A 6,000-nucleotide genomic window follows, 5' to 3' on the forward strand; every position below is an offset into this window, starting at 1 on the left:
TTAAACAGACTCTCAGGCTATAAAGCAGTCTTGCTGACTATAGAAATAAATAAAACGGGGACATGGTACAAGCTTGAACAGTACCTAGTATCATCCGAATTATTTGTTAGCATAGTTGTCCTTCACACTGGCCCACAACAACTAGCACTCTCACAGACAGTGCCCAGGTGCAGAACTATGGAGCAATTTATCTTAGTAACTCTCTTCGGTACAGTCTGGCCACAGCTACCCTGTGGAAAAAGACGAAAAGGACAGGTTAGGCACTTGGATGTCAATCACGCTGTGTCACTTAGCTGTACAGCCAAGGAACTGCTCCTGGTTTCTTTTGTTGTTTAGATGCAACTACTCACACCCCTAAAATTGTCACACTCCAAATCTGAACCTTAGCAGCAAGTCTTGGTGTCAGACAAAAGCACAGCATTCTCCAAGATACCGTTTACCTGTGAACACTCAAACCCAGCAGGGAACTCCATCCATCTCTGCATTTCCAATTCTTCTCTGACTGAACAGGACCAATCGCTATTGGAAACGCTGTCCTATTATTCAGACCAGAAAAAACAGTATTTATCACAGTAGATCCTGTAATATTAGAAAAAAAGCTAAAAGAAAATAAAAGACAGAGAGCTTACCAGTGTCTGTTCAGTTCTAGAAGAAATAATTGAAAACTGTCTAATCTGAGCTCTTCCAAAATCAAGGCCATAAAGCTTCACTCTGCACTTCAAGCTCCAACCTTTTCTTGAGGTTGTAGGCAGGAGGCAAAGTAGAAATGTGGAAGAAAAGAACATTTTATGTACGGTAATAAAATTGAAGCACCTGAGACCTGACTAATCCGGTGGCCTTCTGCAATGGAATGTCTGCATCAGTGGACACAGGAGGAACTACAGGATGTCATCTACCTGGACTTCTGTAAGGCCCTTGATATGGTCCTCCACAACATTCTTGCCACTAAACTGGAGAGATACGGGTTTGATGGATGACTGTTAGATGGATAAGGAATTGCTGGATGGTTATGTCCAAAGAGTTAATAATCCAACTCCATATCCAAGTGGAAACCAGTAATGAGTGATGTCACTCAAGGGTCTGTACTGGGACCAGTACTATTTAATATCTTCATCGACATAGACAGTAGGATTGAGTGCACCCTCAGCAAGTTTGCAGATGACACCAAGCTGAGAGGTGCAGGTGATTTGCTTGAGGGAAGGGAGGCCACATCCAGAGGTACCCTGGCAGGCTTGAGGAGTGGGCCCATGCAAACCTCATGAAGTTCAACAAGGCCAAGTGCAAGGCACTGCACCTGGGCCGGGGCGATCCCCAAGACCAAAGCAGACTGGAGGATGAATGGATTGAGAGTAGTCCTGCTGAGAAGGACTTGGGGATACCAGTGGATGAAAAATTGGGCATTAGCTGGCAATGTGCTCTTGCAGCCCAGAAAGCTAATCGTATCCTGGACTGCATAAAAAGAAATTTTCTATTATGAGGGTAGCAAGACACTGGAACAGGTTGCCCAGAGAAGCTGTGGATGGCAAGAAGTGTTCAAGGTCAGGTTGGACAGGGCTTTGAGCAACCTGATCTAGTGAAAGATGTCCCTGCCCATGGCAAGTGGGTTGGTCTAAATGATCTTTAAAGGTCTCTTCCAAACTATTCTAGGATTCTGTGATTCTAAGATGCTGCAGTAAGTTACTTGAGTAGCTCAATTATCAGTTGATATCAATAAAGGAGACATTCACATGGCTTAGAGTCTTCTGATTTATTTCTTGTACACTATACAACTCACCTGAAAGTAGCTGCTTCTGTAACATAGCAGTGATACAGTTTCTATATTAACAAGTATTTATTCTTGTACAGGATAATTCCAAGCCTAGAAAAGAAGGTATGCCTAGACCGACATGTGACACAGGCAAGAAATATTTAAGTGTAAAAATATACATAATATTTTCATACTTGGACATTTACATAAAATTATTTAAAAGGAAGAGCAGTTTCGTGTGTGTGTGTGTGTGTGTGTGCAATCCACAAGTAGCTATAGGACCCAGAATTTTATTTGCTGTTCTAACTCAATATAGAGTATTGATCCCACCAGATCTGAATTGCAGTACAGACTTTGAAAACTTGACGTACAAAAGGGAAAAGTTCCGTAACATACGATAGCCCACATCCCCTCATGTGTCCCAAGTACTGAGTTACAAAAATAACGATACTAACAAATCTCTGCATAAGACTCTGATGCTTAAGAGGGGAAACCCTCTTTCACAAAGACCTGATGTCATGCACAAAGCAGTCTACCCTGAAGGACAGAAGGGATATATGCATAGAGGTGGAAAAATGTTGGCTATGGAAACGGGTGTTGTGCAACAGCCTAGTCTGCCTTCCACCAAACTGTGGACTACAGAGACTATGGAAAAAAATGAAACAGGGACTGAAAAAAAACAGCAAGGAAGCTAACTCCAAATATTTCAATAGTTCAGATAAGCATTATGCTATTTGGAGGATCCTGTAAATAAATTCTAAGATGTCTATAGCTTATTACACTATCTCTATTTCCAGTAGACACCCTTTTCACTATCGGAAGGCTGCAACTCCCCATTCTCCTAAGAAGAATGATCAACAACCAATACTTACTCAGACCACTACGACTTGTACAACATGATCCTCTTTTCTAGTAGATTCAAATTGGGATCCTAGTTTAAATCTAGGAAAGCAGGCACTACCCTGGATTTCTCATTTCCCAGAAGACTGCCACAGTCACTGGGATTTTCTGTTGCAGGGACTGCTTTCACATTCTCTTAAGACTATAGGAGTCCTAAACAAAAGAACACAAATCCCGCCTCCACTTTCCATCTAAAAAACTTCTAACCAGGCCTACTGCTAAGTAATTAGCTCTATGGAGAGAGACTCATGTTCCCTGTAGTTTGAAAATGAGAACACTAACCAGCAGATAACATTTAAACAGAAAAGGTAAAGACTGGCAGGAGATGAGAGAAAGCAGAAACTCCCAAGATAACCATTGCTCTCAGTAGCATGTACTTTTGTAAGAGCTGGTTTATGTTTTACCAGAAAGGCAGCTTTTGACTGCACAGGTTGCATCGAGGTAAGCAATAGCTGGCCAGACTTTAACCCATACTGTTTCACATACAACACTTGAACAGATTTCTTCACTAAATGCAACAGGAGTGATGAGTTCAGAACAAGGAGAAAGAACACATTCCCACACAGAGAAGCTTTACCTTAATTCCAAAGCTACTTACATGCCCATTTTATTCTGACAAGTATCAGAGCACCTCACTTTCACATTTCTAATGTTTTTTTGCAAGACAATTATTCTATTTCTTATTTTAGTGCCCATTTTCACAGAAAATGAAGTATACACTTAATACCAAAAATCTGCATCTAGGAACTCAATATTCTTTTCACATATGCAGCTTCATAACAATCATATGAAGTAGGAAACAAATCTTAGTCCTGTTTGCAATGAGCAACTTTAATTGCTTACTGTGCACTGTATCACAAAGAAGGTAGTTTGCAAAATACACAAGATTTAAATTCAGCTGGTGACATCTATTTTCATCTTAAATTTCCTTTCCAAATACGCATTCTCTCTAAAGAGATGTACATGGAAATGTTCAGATGCATTCCATGAGAAGACCAAAAATATTTCAATCCCAGTAGCTGAAAAGAAACCAGTTGCAGTGTCCCAGCTACAGTAAAGACCACTACCACTGGACTGATTTACTGAGCAGGAACGGATTTTATCCCATTCCCTGCCTTTGATAGCATCCAACAGGCTTTGTGCTCCAGTGGAATGAGATGACACTGGTGACATGGATGGGTCCCCTCTCCACTCAGAATCATATGTAATTGGATATAATAAACAACGGCTTTTTATGAGACTGCCTAGTGCTAAACAGGCCACATTTCAAGTATAACACGTGATGCTTACTTAACATATTATAATGTGTTTAAAAGGATACATCCTTTTCAGACTTGACCTCCATCTGCAAAACAGTGCATACCTTTTATCAATTAAAGTATGGCACTGATCCCCAAAGGTGTTTACATCTCCAACTCAGAATTTTGCAGTTCCCTCCAGAAAGAGAGCCTTTTGCTAACCTCTGATTAATTTTTGAGTACCAAAACTCATTTCTCACAAAGTGCCACATGTATTCAAGCAATACGCTGCACTGAAAGAACCCAGCAAGTGACAGCACACGTAACTGAGTAAGAGCAACAGGAACAACAAATTGGCTATGGTATGCTCTTGGACTTTGCTAACACCTTTGGCATTAAGTAACATAAAAAAAAAAAAGCCATTTTCTTTCACATACTGGTTTCTTAAAAGTACACTCTTTAAAGTAGCTGAAGGGCATAACATGCTAATAATGTGCTGAGACAGTCTGTCCCTGTTTAAATGACTCCTGAACTGCATATACCTGTTGCCCCAACACAAAACTCTGGTCCACTTTCAGAACTATGCTAAATGTCGCCCAGGTTTTAAGCTGCTTCTTCAGGCTTAAGTAATCCAGGTCAATGGAACTGTATTATAAACTTCAACAGGAGAGCCAGAAAAATACTTAGAACAGGCATTTGGCTTATTACAATAAATCTTCCAAATCACTTCATTCCTACAGTCTCACAACCAATGGTGAAACAGTGCCCCCAATACGATGCACAGCAAGTTTGAAAGAGTGCAAAGAAATCATTGAACAGCAATAACCCACTTCACAGGGCTGCCACATCTCAACTTTTTCCTCTGAACAAAGTACTACTTGAAGACAGAGGAGGGATAGCCTTCTTCAACCCTCGCATAGCCTTGTTCAACCTGCAGTTTAAAATGCTTTCAAGATATATACACTAGATAATGCAAAGATGAAACCACAAATCACAGTTCAGTACCAAATAGTCATGTTCCAGTCACTACTCTATATCCTTTTTAGGGCCAGTATCAAACCAGTACGGCAGTAAGTTCTTAGATGGATTTTACTGCTGCTGTAATATAATACTCCCAAAGACTATGTTCAGCCTGCCAACAAAATGGTAACACAACATCTCCAAGGGGTTTATGAGCTACCAGAAAGGTCACATCTTCTATAGCAGAACCAGCTTAACGAGCTCATTTTAAGGGCTTATAAATGCTTAAAGCATCTCAGCTCATGTAGAACTGTCATAACAGTACAGTCCAAGAATATCTGCAGGGCCATGCTTAAAAGTTACAGACCTGGTCGTACAAACTCATTTCTAACCAAAAGAGCCATTTAAATTAATGGGATAACTCCAGGGAGCACCAAAGGATCACCACATTCATTTCTGTTCATGTTGATACAGTATTTAGAGAGGCGCAAATACTCAAAACTTTAGGGACAGACCTTTCAAAATGGACAGTGGTTGTATTAGCAGTACAGCAAATAATTTATAGACAAGTAAAGCAGCAAAGTCTACATCCAGTGATTTTCAGTCCAAGAATACACTTCTGAACCGCTTCAGTTTTACAAAAATGTCTTTTGTTCTACAAGCACAGAAAACTGAGATGGGTAAGGCTATGGCACCAGCTTACAAAACAAAATAAAATTAGACAGGCAACCAAAACAGCATTGCAAGCTGTGGCTACCATAATACCCTGTAAAATCTGGTCCCCAACTTTAAAGCATCAAACTGTCAGCAGAATCATCTTTTAAAAACATCATTTTCTTCATCACCTAACTTGGAGAAAAAGGTTGTTCTAAAGCGATACAATGTATTCAGCCATGTCATGGGACCCCCAAAACAGCCAGATGCGGCAACCTGACCTCTTTAGATCTGTATTTCAGTGCTTGCAAGGAAATGGTGCAAAAAAGTAAAAGCCTGTACCCCATCACTGATCTATACTCTGACCTAAGTCCATACAGCAGAAGTCAGTTTTCACACCGAAGGGTGAAATTTATCTCCACTTCTCACATTTTTTGCTGTTGCAATGCCTCCACAATGTTTTCTACATATGTTATAGAAGGAGCTGCTTGATACGCATTT

The 6,000-nt window shown here is 40.3% G+C and overlaps 1 long non-coding RNA gene across 2 annotated transcripts in view; it reads right to left on the reverse strand.

Moving 5' to 3' along the window:
• Positions 1–1,089, reverse strand: part of LOC115350217 — a 28,094-nt gene extending 27,005 nt beyond the window's left edge. For both annotated transcript variants that reach the window (XR_003926350.2, XR_003926349.2), the window contains exons 1-3: positions 630–1,089; positions 441–536; positions 85–230 (exon numbers count right to left, since the gene is read on the reverse strand). This is a non-coding gene — a long non-coding RNA (uncharacterized LOC115350217). The remainder of the gene's footprint in view (positions 1–84; positions 231–440; positions 537–629) is intronic.
• Positions 1,090–6,000: the final 4,911 nt, after the last annotated feature.

The sequence above is a fragment of the Aquila chrysaetos genome, chromosome 13 (genome assembly GCF_900496995.4).
Source record: "Aquila chrysaetos chrysaetos chromosome 13, bAquChr1.4, whole genome shotgun sequence".
In the NCBI taxonomy this organism is placed as follows: domain Eukaryota; kingdom Metazoa; phylum Chordata; class Aves; order Accipitriformes; family Accipitridae; genus Aquila; species Aquila chrysaetos.